The sequence below is a fragment of the Sturnira hondurensis genome, unplaced genomic scaffold, assembly GCF_014824575.4.
Source record: "Sturnira hondurensis isolate 20B ecotype Veracruz unplaced genomic scaffold, ASM1482457v3 Scaffold0000648, whole genome shotgun sequence".
NCBI lineage: Eukaryota > Metazoa > Chordata > Mammalia > Chiroptera > Phyllostomidae > Sturnira > Sturnira hondurensis.
The window spans coordinates 8,773,325-8,786,824 of NW_028073279.1; the positions used below are offsets into that span (position 1 = coordinate 8,773,325).

The following is a 13,500-nucleotide window of genomic DNA, read 5'->3' on the forward strand; positions in this document are numbered from 1 at the left end:
AGAAGGGATTGGCAAGAAATATTCAAAGTCATGAAAAGCAGGGACCTACAATCAAGATTGTTCTACCCAGCAAAGATATCACTTAGAATTGAAGGACAGATAACATGCATCCCAGACAAGAAAAACTAAAAGAGTTCCTCATCACCAAACCATTATTACATGAAATGTTAAAGGGACTTATTTAGGAAAAAGATAAAAATTATAAGAATAAAATGGCAATAAATACATATCTATCAACAACTGAATCTAACAAACTAAGCCAAAAAGAACAGAAACAGAATCATGGATACAGAGAGCATTTTGATGGCTGCCAAATGGGAGGGGATATCAAGGAATGTGAAGAGGTAAGGGGATTAAGAAGTACAAATAGGTAGTACAAATAGGATTAAGAAGTACAAATAAGAGCCCTGGCTGGTGTAGCTCAGTGGATTGAGCACAAGCCTTCGAACCAGAGGATCGTGGTTTGAGTCCCAGTCAGGGCAACCCATGCCTGGGTTGCAGGCCGGTTCCCTGCAGGCCCACTCCCAGCAGGGGACGCACGAAAGGCAACCATACATTGATGTTTCTCTCCCTCTCTCCTTCCCCTCTAAAGATAAATAAATAAGTAAAATCTTAAAAAAAAAAAAAAGAAGTACAAATAGGGATGTAAAGCACAGTATATGCATGACCCATGGAGATGAACAATGGTTTGGGGATGGCCTAAGGAAGTTGGGGCAAAGGGGGGGAAATCAGGACAACTTTAATAGCATAATCAATAAAAAATAAATTAAAAAAGAAAAGAAAACTGCTATCTGTGTCTATGAGTTCTTTGTGTCCTGGGTTTTTTTGCTCAATCCCTTCACCTTATTCACCCAGCCCCGCAACACCTCTCCCTTCTCACAACTGTCAGTCTGTCTGTATCTATAAGCCTGTTTCTATTTCATTAGTTAGTTTATTTTATATTTATCTCTGATGTCTTTTCCCTGATAAGGGGAAAGAATCAACTCTTTTCCTGCCTTTGCAACTCCTAATAAAATAATGAAATTAGGCAGTGATCACAAAAGGAGAACATGCATCATGTTCCCTCAATTGAAATACAGAACATGATCTACAAAGCAGTCTTGCAAAAATCTAATCTGAACCTAAATCTAATCAAGCCTCCACATCTAACTGCCAGGCAACACAGGGGACAGAGAGAAATGAGTTAAGTGCCACCACAGGCATGCCTTCAGCAAAATCCAGATGTTAGGGGAATTTATAGTGCAAATAACCTGGTTTTCAACAAAGCAATTGCAAGGGGACAAAAAAGAGATGAAAGGGAAACTTTAGAAGATACCGAGAATTAAGAAACATTCCCCATTGCCAATGCATGAACATGATTCAGAACCTTGTTCAAACAAACTGTAATCAGAAAAAAATTAAGGCTCCCAGTTAAAAGAATTGGGAAGTTTTGAACAAAGTGGACATTTCATTACATAAAGGAACTACTATTAATATTCTAGGTGTCATGAGGATAGTGTGGTAATGTTTTTAAAAGGAAACCTTATATTGTAGAGACACACTGAACATTTAAGAATGAATTAATATTTTAGCTGGGATTTACTTCACAATAATCCAGAGAGGCAGGTACAGATGAAATGTGATTGGTCATGAGTAGAAAACTGTTGAAGCTAGGTGATAGAGACATAGGTTTCTGCTTTCTATTTATGCTGTTTCTCCCTCATATACATATGTGTGTGTATTTGAAATTAGAAAGCTACATATACTGGCACAGAATACAAATGATATATCATAATAGATAACATACAGATTTTATACACACAGGGATAAATATAATCCACCTTTTCTCACTGCCTATAGTACTTCCAACCATAGATCTAAGTCACCATCATTTCTCACCTGAATTACTGCAGTAGCCTCTTAACTGGTGTCTTCACCTCCACCCTTGTCTCCCTGCAATCTGTTAGATAGAGAGCAACAAAAGTATTCTTTTGAGAAATAAGGCAAATCACGTTACTCTTCTGCTTAATATGGCTTCCCATCCCACTTAGAGTAAAAATCAAAATTCTTATTATGGCCTACAAGGCTCCAGAAGAGTTGCGCCTTTCAGCCTTATCTCCTGCCTCTCCTCCCCTGTCTCTCCTCAGCAGCCACATCACTCCTGCACTCTATGCGTCCCTGCCCCAGGGCCTTGGCACTCACTATCCCACTCTCCCCCAGATACCCACACGGCTGGTTTTCTCCCAGACTTCCTACACAAGTTTGCGTAAACGTTTCTTTTTCAGAGAGGCTTTCTAGATCATCCTATATAAAGTAGCTCCCCCCACCTCCGCATCTTCTTATTCTAGTTTATTTTTCTTCACGATATTTTTGAAAACTGAATTTTATTCTGTCCCCACCTACTAGGTGTCCCCACCTACTAGGTGTCCCCACCTAGAAAAGTTCTGTGAAAGGATAGATATGGTTTGTTGTGGGCACTGTTCTTTCCAAAAGTGTCTGTCTCAATAAATATGGTTGATTTTGACCTTAAATTCTGAACCATAAACTAGTCAGTGATACCTCACAGAGTGCTGAGTGAAGGGTGGTGAGGTAGGTAGGAACCAATTATGGAATGCTTGCATGATCCTTTAAGATACTCAGATTTTACCTTGAAGGTCATAGGGAGCCTCAAGCTACATAGAACAGGCCTTCAGATTTTAGTTACAGTCATTCTTCCCACTTTCACTACCATATTAAAAGCAGCACTGGCATTTTTGGCGTTTATATGGTATATGGTATACACATTAGAAGGTCTACCCCCTTCTAATTTGAAGGTGAACCACTACACTTCTGGTTAGCCACTTAGCACAGTTGTTTCCTTCTGGGTTAGAATAAAATGTCCCTGCATAAAGAGATATGAACATACACAAAAAGGCAATTATTTGCCCACAATGCTCTTTGAATAAAATCCCCCAAAGCATTAGCAACTTGGGGTGGGAGTGGCTACTAGGAAAGAATCTGGTAAGCCAGTAGCAACAAGGGTTTCATGACAGAGGAGACTGGGGCAGGAGTGGGCGATACAAACAAACCTGAGCGCGGCCTGTCTCCTCCTGTAGTCCGTACAGGCGAACAGCAACTCCCCTCCACCTTTCCACACCCACTGCTGGTCAGCACCTTAGTTCAGGCCACTGGCACCGCCAGTCTCCTAACTGTCCTGCAAACTGATCTTACCGCCAGCCTAGCACCCTTCTCTTCCACTCCAAAGGGACGTTGTTAAAGTGAAAACTTAATCTGATCATTCTCTTTCTTAGAAACTCTCAGGGACTCCAGGTAACTGGGTTTTCAAAGCCTTGAATTACCTGGGGCTGCTTACCTCTACAGCCTCCCCTCCCCTGTGCCTCCCCGTCCTCAAGCTCTGTGTTCCCATCTCGAGGAACCACGGGCAGTTCTCCCAACAGCCCCCTTTCTCACTTTCTCTAGAACTTCGCACGTGCTCTCTTAGGTTCCTAGGTTTCCTTAGCTGTCTCCAGGATTTTGTGTTGCCTTCCCTCCAGCAGCAATTCTCCATGTGTTACATGTGTTACATTTTGTGCCTTATCCTAAGAAAAGCTATTCCACAAGGCCTCACATTATTTACCATCTTGCCAGAGGCTGTCAGGTTAAGGGTTTTTCGTAATTTATGTTCTCCTAGCTCTTGTGTTGAACATGAATACATCTTATACTGGCAGTGTTCATGTCTGCCTGCAAAATCTTGCAAAGTATAATCTCTTGGGAGTCTTCTTTTTACTTTGATACTGTTTTGTCATGGCCCTCTCCCAAAGCAGGGGTAGGGAAATTAACCTAACAACAAAACTGCCATCTTGTCCTCAACGATCTCGTCCAAGAGATAAAAAAATCTGTCTTCAAAAGAATTTCTTATAATGAGTGAATCAGATAGACATGGTGGATGTCTAGGTAACTTCGTGAAATAGATTTTTTATTTATTTCTATTCATATCTACGCTTCTTTTTAAATTTTATTTTTTAAATATAGCTGACATACAATATCTTATTAGTTTCAGGTGTACAACACAGTGATTATTTATTTATATAATGTATGAAGTAATTACTCCATAAGTCTGCTACCCCATCTAACACCATGCATAATTGTTACAATATTATTGACTATATTCCCTATGCTGCATCTTGTGGCTACTTTGGTAACTGGAAATTTGCACTTCTAATCACTTCATCTTTTTCACCCATTTACCAGCCCCTGCCCATCTGACAACCATCAAAATGTTCTCTGGGCCTACAAGTGTGTTTCTCTTTTATTTGTTCATTTATTTTGTCTTTTAAATTCCACATATAGGCTCTGGCTGGTGTGGCTCAGTGGAGTGAGCATCAGCCTGTGAACCCAAACGTTGCCAGTTCAATTCCCAGTCAGGGCACATGCCTGGGTTGCGGACCAGGTCCCCAGTAGGGGGTCTGTGAGAGGCAACCACACAGAGGTGTTTCTTTCCCCCCTCTCTCCCTCCCTTCCCCTCTATAAAAATAAATAAATAAAAATCTTTCAAATAAGTTAATTAATTCCACACACATGTAAAATCATACAGTATTTGTCTTTCTCTGTCTAACTTCTTTCACCTAACACAGTACCCTCTAGGTCCATATCCATTGCTGGATATGGTAAGATTTCATCCTTTTTTATGGTTGAGTAATAGCCCATTGTATACAGGAGCCACACCTTTTTCTTCTTCCTTTTTTTATTCCTCACCTGGGACATGATTACTGATTCCAGAGAGATGGGAAGGGAAGGAGAGAGAGAGGGAGAGAAACATTGATGTCAGAGAGAAACATCAATCAGTTGCCTCCTACATGTGCCCCACCAGGGAACCAAACCCACAACCTAGGCCTGTGCCCTGACTGGGAATCAAACCCACCACCTTTCAGTTTACGGGACGACACTCCAACTGAGCCACACCAGCCAGGGCCCACATCTTCTTTATTCATTCATCTACCAGTGGACACTTAGGTTGTTTCCATAACCAGTTATCTTGGTTATTGTAGATAAGGCTACAGTGAACATAGGAGTACATATATCTTTTCAAATTAGTGCTTTGGATTTCTTTAGATAAGTACCCAGAATTGGAACTGCTAGGTCAGACAGCAGCTCTATTTTCAATTTTTTAAGGAATCCCATACTGTTTTCTACAGTGGCTGCACCATCTATGCTCCTTCTTTAAAAAGGTCATGCAGGAGACTTCTGCCAAGATGGAGGCATAGGTGGAAACACTGTGCCTTCTCCCACAGCCAAGTTTGAATAAAACAAAGGTTTGGAGAAACAAAGACACAACCAAAGGACAGAAAATTGAATTATACGGAAGTCCGACAACCTCTAACCGTTCAACGGGGATGGTAAGAGGAGCGGAGCCAGCAGCGAGCAGGGTCGGGCAGGACAGGGCCCCAGACCTAGGCGCGCAGGCAGACGGGAACCAGTTGGGGTGCGGGGCAGACCGCGGGCGCATATTCGCGCACAGTGAGACAGACCACGCAGGTCCCAGGGGGCGAGGGCTGACGGCGGTGGCACACTCGAGAGCAGTGGGACGAAACGCGTGGGCCAGGTGACGGCAGCAACTGCGGCACCGGTGAGGGCCGTGGCGGCAGGCGGCGGACAGGACGCCATAGTCCCTCTTTGACCCCGCCCCCACATACAGCGTCACAACCCAGCGACTTAGTTGCCCTTCAGCACCGGTGAGGGCCAGGGCGGCAGGCGGCACACAGGACGCCAGAGTCGCTCTTTGACCCCGCACCCACATACAGCGTCACAACCCAGCGACTTAGTTGCCCTGCAAGACCAGTGAGAGCCATTGTCTCTCTTTGACCCCGCCCCCACCTACAACGTCACAACCCAGCGACTTAGTTGCCCTGTTCTAGTGAACACTTTAGGGCTCTGATCCTGCTATGGAACAGGCACGAACAACCCGAAAGATGGCACAAGAAAAACTCAAAGTCCCAGAGCCAATAACTCTAAGCGACCGAGAAATTGCCAGCCTCTCAGAAGCACAATTCAGGACACTATTTATCAGGATGCTCACAGAACTGGTTGATTATAGTCACAAATTAGAGGAACAAAGTTACAAATTAGAGGAACGTGTGAGGGCTGGACTGATTGAAATGAAGGGAGATGCACAGGAAACCAATAGCGATGGAAAGGAAACGGGGACACAAATCAATGGAATGGACCAGAAGGAAGAACAAAACATCCCACCAGAAAGGAATGAAGAAATGAGAATTCAAAAAAATGAGGAGAGGCTTAGGAACCTCCAGGACATCTTTAAACGTTCCAACATCCGAATTATAGGGGTACCAGAAGGGGGAAAGAAACAGCCACGAGTGGAAAACGTATTTGAACAAATAATAAAGGAGAACTTCCCCAGTCTGGCAAAGGAAATAGACTTCCAGGAAATCCAGGAAGCTCAGAGAGTGCCAAAGAAGTTGGACCCAAGAAGGAACACACCAAGGCACATCATAATTACATTAGCCAAGACCAAAATGAAGGAGAGAATCCTAGAAGCAGCAAGGGATAAGGGGACAGTCACCTACAAAGGAGTACCCATCAGACTGTCAGCGGATTTCTCAAAAGAGACCTTACAGGCAAGAAGGGGCTGGAAAGAAGTATTCCAAGTCATGAAATCCAAAGACCTACAGCCAAGATTGCTTTATCCAGCAAAACTTTCATTTAGAATGGAAGGACAGATAAAGTGCTTCTCAGATAAGGTCAAGTTCAAGGAGTTCATCATCACCAAGCCCTTATTATATGAAATGCTAAAGGGACTTATATAAGAAAGAGATGATGAAAAATATTAACAGTGGAAGGACAGCAAACACACAGTTATTAACAACCACACCTAAGACAAAAGCAAACCAAGAGGACAGCTAGATCAGGAGTGAAACCATAGAAATGAAGAACACATGGAGGGTTAGAAACAGGGGGGTGGGAGGAGGAGAAGGGGGGAGAAGGTACAGAAAATAGCATAGATGGTAGGTAGAAAATAGATAGGAGGGGAGGGCGAGAATAGTGGGGGAAATATAGAATCCAAAGAACTTGAAACACGTGGTTATAAACTAAGGGGGGGAGAATGGTGGGGGAGGGAGGGTGTGGGTGAAGGGGATTGAAGGGGGGGAATAGAACAACTGTAATGGTATAATCAATAAAATATATTAAATAAATAAATAAATAAAAAGGTCATGCAAACAACCTAAAGTCCTTAATAATGATTCTCCAGGCTCTGCATTCCATATGATACAACCAAACAGAAGGTTATGTTAAAGAGTAAAACTTGAGGGAAAGTCAAACAGTCTTGAGGAATTCTGGACCCAGGGACATTGTAGAAAGCATTTAGGGTTAGTGTGCAACAGAATTTGCAGCTGTTTCCTTAAAATGTTTCAAACAATACCCAATCAGTAAGGCATTGTCCTAAAGATGGCACTGATGTTTTTTAAGACTTTAAAGCTACGGTGTTTTTCAGGAGTTATAACTCTATGCACAACAACGTCTGGGTTGGAGCCCTAATTCTGTTACCTGCTGGTTTTGCTGTGGCCTTGGGCAAGTCACTTAGCCCTCTTAAGCCTCAGTCTGCTCAATCATAAAGTGAAGATAATTAAACTCATACGGCAGTTGTGAAGTGGAGTGAAGTGATGTTATGGAACTGCTCTATAATCTAAAAATACGGCACTGAAGGTTTGTATTCGCGGTCAATGCTAAAGAGCGATGCAATTAGAAGATAAGCTCTTCCTAGGACCTCCGTTCTCCACCTAAGAGCCCATGTATTTCACCAAGCTGCTATTTTCATTTTTATTGGAAGAACATCAAAGGATCTCTGCTGAGCCTTGGCAAATAACAAAGAAGCCCAGAATGTACTACCAAATCCTCACAATTAATTACTGGACTTGTGTTCTTTTGCTTGCTTTTTTTTTAAAAAAAAAAAAAAAGAACATCTTGGTATGCATGTTATAAACTTGAAAATGAATGGCTGAATTAACATCAGATTAAGAACCCAGGTGCCCAAACGGGAACCATGTGCAAATCTGCTAGTGATGGATGGGCTGCTGCTGGCTGATGCGCATCTGTGGGGCTCCAGTCACTGTAAATAAAAGAACCTGCCATCGTTCTCAGAGCAGCTCAGCCACTCTGCCCACAGAACAGCCTCTGAGCAGCCTCCCATTTTCTACCAATTCCAGGTTTGAGACTGGTACAATCATGTGATTTCTACCCCTTGAAGTGCTTAAATGAATTTTAAGAGGAAAGGGTAAGCTGAATATTTTCATAAACCACTGCTAATATCAAAAACATTGCTCCTTTCTTAGTTTCAAAGTCCTTGGGGTATCTCAAAAGAATTCTGAAAGGAACATCATCAATGTGACCACTTTCAAAGGTGAGTTTAGTGAAGCAAAAGATAACAATGATTCATCAAGGATATTGTTGCTCTTTCTTCCAAATATACCTAAGAAAGGGAGGATCTGACAAGCAGGAAGGTGTCACTGAGGCTTGTCCAAAAATAACCACGAATTCTCCACTGGCCATGGGGTGGGGGCACCACTCACAATGAGCTCTGTCGCCCCTTCTATAACAAACAGACGCTAAGATATATACGGCTCAAGCCTGATATTTCTTGCCTGTTTTACATTTTCCCCACTCAGGACATTTGCTTTTGTTATTCCTTCTATGAGAAACTTCTTCCAGACTCTTTTCATGATTGATTCGTTCTCATTCTCCCAAACATCCTACTGTAAATGCTACCTATTCTGAAAGGTATCCCCTCCCACCACCTCTAAAGCAGCCCCCCCTCGCCACCCCACAATTTGCCAAGTATTTGTTATTCTGAAATACCCTGTGGTCTATATATTCTGATTTGGGATTGGGAAAGGGACTTGATTATAGAGATATGCTCTCCTCACAGAATGCCATATGGTTAATATTTGTAATGTATAACTCATTCATCATACTTATAAGAGGAAAAAGAACCCAAATGTTAAAAAGCAAGGCTATCATCAAATCAGGGTCTAGAAAGATCTGTGATCAGTCAGAGCCTACAGTCTCTAATCAGGCACAGCAAGGCTGGCAAACACAGGCCTGGCACCAGGTCTAAGGATATCCTGAGAGACTCCAGAACAGGAGGAAACAGAGTTCAGGCTCAGGGAAATAATGAACATGAGGCAGTGGGCAAACTAAGATTTCCAGCTTGGCATCAGACAACTCTACCACATGTAGTAAGTCCTTTGATATCTCTACGCCCGTTTCCTCATGCAAAAGAAAATATCCCAAGGAACACAGCTGACAGCAAGGTGTAGCACAAGGACAACAGCCTTTCCCAGTTTAGTCACCATATATTTTTTCCTGATCTGAGCTCAAAGTTAGCAAACAGGATGTAAGATCCAGCCCTTCAACTTGGGGCTCATAACCTATTAAAAACAACACTTTCTGTTCAGGTTATATTTAAAAGTGTCTGATTATTACATGACATGGAAGTGCTTTATAAAGTGTTAATGAGCAACTTGGATTTGTATGGCATCAAAGTAGAGAAGGCAATGACCTTAGGACACCAAGGCACCCAGATAAATGAGTGGCAGTGTCATCATGTATTTGCTATGTGACCTTGGGGAAGTTACTTCATCTCTCTGTATAACTTGATCTGTAAAACTAGGGATTAACTTTAAATAATAGTACTTGTTACCTAGGATCCTTCTGAGAATTAAATAATATAATGCATATTAAAATGCATATTAAATATTTAATGCACAATAGTTCTAATCAAGATGGAGGTTGTAGGTGGAAATGCTTCACTTCCTCACACCCCCAAAAGAAGGATAACAACCAATTTAAAAACAAAAAAAAACCAGAACTGCCAGAAAATAAAATTTCATGGAACTCGGACAACCAAGGAGTTAAGGAAGAACCATTCATCCAGAACAGTAGGAGGGGCAAAGATGGGAAGCCAGGCAGAGAGGACTCACATCAAGGTAGCAGACCACCTGGCTGAGGCGGGGGATGGCTGACCAAGAAACTAAAGACTCAAAACCTCAGGCTGTAAAATACTGTGGGGTTGTGAAGGTGGGTGAAACTCCCAGTCTCACAGGAGAGTTCATTGGAGAGGCCCACAGGATCATAGAATGTACACAAGCCCACCCACCCAGGAATCAGCCCCTGAAAGGGGACAATTTGCTTGTGGGAAGTGAGGGAAGTGATGGAAAGCAGGGCCAGAGCTGAGCGAGCAAGCAGCATTGTTCCCTCCTGACCCCTCCCCCACAGGCAAAACCACAATGAAGCAAAAGAGGTGGCCCTGCCCTGGGGAATACCTAAGGCTCCACCCTCTTATAATATAACAGGTACCCCAAGGCAAAAAAATATGGCCCAAATAAAAGAACAGATCAAAACTCCCCCCAAAAAATAAACTAAGCAATGAAGAGATAGACAACCTATCAGATGCAGAGTTCAAAACACTGCTAATCAGGATGCTCACAGAAATGACTGAGTCCAGTTGCAAAAAGAAGGAAGACATGAAGGCTATACAAAGTGAAATAAAAGAAAATATACAGGGAACATAAGACAGAAAACTGTACTTGAACAAGAATTAAATTTTTAAAAAAGAAAGAAAATATATAGGGAACCAATAGGGACGGGAAGGAAACCAGGACTCAAAATAACAATTTGGAACAAAAGGAAGAAATAAACATCCAACAAGAACAGAATGAAGAAACAAAAATTCAGAACAATGAGTAAAGGCTTAAGAAACTCTGGGACAACTTTAAGCACTCCAACATACTAATCATATGGGTGCCAGAAGGACAAGAACAAGAGAAAGAAATTCAAAATTTATTTGAACAAATGATGAAAGAAAATTTCCCCAATCTTGGGAAGGAAATAGACTTCCAGGAAGTCCAGGGAGCTCAGAGAATTCCAAAGAAGTTGGACCCAAGGAGGAACAAACCAAGGTGCATCATAATTAAGTCATCCAAGATTAAGGATAAGGAGAGAACTTTAAAAGCAGCAAGAGAAAAGGAGACATTTACCTACAAAGGAGTGCCCATAAGACTATCAGCTGATTTCTCAAAAGAAACCTTTTGGCAAGATGGGACTAGAAAGAAGTATTTGAAGTCATGAAAGGCAAGACCTACATCCAAGATTACTCTACCCAACAAAGCTATCATTTAGAATGGAAGGGAAGATAAAGTGCTTCCCAGATAAGGTCAAGTTAAAGAAGTTCATCATCACCAAGCCCTTATTATATAAAATGTTAAAGGGACTTATCTAAGAAATAGAAGTGGATCAAAAACTATTAACAGTAAAATGAACACAAACTCACAGCTATCAACTGAACCTAAAAAACAAAAACAAAAGCCAAGCACACAACTAGAACAGGAAGAGAATCAGAGAAATGGAGATCACATGGAGGGTTATCAGTGGGGAAGCAGAGGGAAAAAATGGTGGGGGAAGGACAGGGATTAAGAAGCATAACTGATAGGCATAAAATAGACAGAGGAGGTTAAGAACAGTACAAGAAATAGAGAAGCCAAAGAACTTACATGTATAACCCATGGACATGAACTAAGTAGGGGGGAATGCTGGAGGGAGGGGGGGTTGCAGGATTGGGGGGGTATAAAGGGAAAAAAAGTTGGGGCAACTGTAATAGCATAATCAATAAAATATACTTTTAAAAAATCCTAACCACAAAAAAATATTTAATTTATGTATGGCAAATAAATAGTAAGTCCCAAATAAATGACATATGGCAATATTTTGCCATATGGCATAAATAAGGCAAGTTTCCATCTTTTACAAAGTCTCAAGAGTTTATTGCCATATTGGCAATATCTGCCATATTTTTGCCACTTTGACCTCCTCACCAAAGACTCTGAGTTTCTGTCTTTCACAAAGCCTCGAGAATTTCTCTTGACTTCAGTGAGAGTTCCTGTTTCATCATCTTTCCTAGAAATGGAATTTTATGAGCCTGGGAGGCCACTGGTTCCAGAGTACTGACCTGAGGCTTGTTTCCTAGTGCTGAAATACAAAGAGGGGTATGGCAGAGACTGCTACTGGTCAAACCAATATCCATTCTCTCCTTCTTCTTCCTGAGGAATATTTTTTTTCTGGTCATGTGGCTTCCCAGAATAAAAGACTACACTTCCCAGGCTTCCCTTCATCACAGTGTGACCATGTGATTCAGTTCCCACCAATGGGATGTGAGTGGAACTGAGAGTGCAAATTCCAGGGTGCTGCTTAGAGGGAAAATGCATGCTGGAAAACAAGGGTGTTTGTTGGCCATCTCACCTAACAAGAAAGAGAGTAACACACTAAGGAGCATAAAACAGGACAGAAGGAGCCATGGAAATAGTTATTTTATAGATTAGAGCTGCCATTCAGATCAGCCTTTTATCTGAGCAAGAAATAAACTTTCACCTGATTAAGCCATAATTTGAATGGCCTTTGTTACACATGACCAAACCTATAGCCTCATAAATATTGTGGATAATGTGGAGAAAGGAAGAAGAAAGGCAGAATGTGGAGACCTTGGCACATTATAGGTTCTCATAACTACTTGCAGAATTAAGCATCCTCTCTAGGACTTCAGGCAATCAACCTAAATTTGGAATACTGAGATCATCTCCAAAACAAGAGGGACGGTGGCCAGCTGGAGGGTGTCCACAGCAGAATGACTACAGTAATGAAAGATTCCAAAAAAACATCTCATGAGCAAAGACTGTAAGGGCCAGAAGGAGAAAGGTAAGCCAGAGTAATAGCATTAGGTTTCAACTATCTCAACAGTAGTAAGTTGAACAGGCCTCCTCTCTTTGCACTCTAGTTTCCTCATCTGTAATAGATAAGACCAGAAAATCATTCAAATCCCTTCTAGCTATAACGTGGGGGAGCTATAGATTCAGAGGAATTTGTGTGGCACCATGGGACAAATGTTGGGGACCGCTCTGCCTGGTTTCAGGAATTGTAACTCTACCCCCGGCCGCCCCGTGGCTAAGGATGAGCAAGTGACCTCTGGAATGTGAGCCACAGGAGACAAAGCTTGTCTCTGGTAGCAAATGCTGCCTCGGTTTCCTCTCCCTGCCCCCAAAGCTTGGTCGGAAGTCAATGACAAGTAAGACCCCTCACAGCAGGGGGCAACCTAAGCCAGACTCGATCACTTGGGAGGCCACCATGGAAGGAGTTGGTGGGGAGGGGCTCGGGGAGCTGCAACAAAGAGGGAGCAATGGACTCTCGCCCCCCAGCTTTGACAAAGCCCGAGTCCCCATGTCCTCTGGGAGAAGCGCTTCCTGGCTCTAATCCTCTTAAGCCTGAATACCTGATGGGGAGGGGTGCAGCTCCTTGCCTTGCCAGAGCAGAATGGGGGGAAAGGGGGAATCTGGCATCACAAAGAATTCCTGAAAAACCTGTGAAATCCTCTCTGCTAAGAGTGCTTTCATTCATATGTTAAGGGTTCGAGCAGGAAACCCTAAAGTTTCTGCAAAACTCCCTTCCTGACAGACTCTGACTCAGACTAAGCCCTCAGAT

The 13,500-nt window shown here is 42.4% G+C and overlaps 1 protein-coding gene across 6 annotated transcripts in view; it reads right to left on the bottom strand.

Annotated features, from left to right (window-relative positions):
- DNAJC6 (DnaJ heat shock protein family (Hsp40) member C6) overlaps positions 1–13,500 on the bottom strand; it is a 157,578-nt gene that overhangs the window by 68,287 nt on the left and 75,791 nt on the right. Inside the window, exon 2 of one of the 6 annotated variants that reach the window (XM_037043287.1) lies at positions 1,879–1,939. The exons of the other annotated variants lie outside the window; for them this stretch is intronic. The gene's annotated coding sequence lies outside the window, so the exon portion shown is untranslated. The remainder of the gene's footprint in view (positions 1–1,878; positions 1,940–13,500) is intronic. 6 annotated transcript variants of the gene reach the window in all.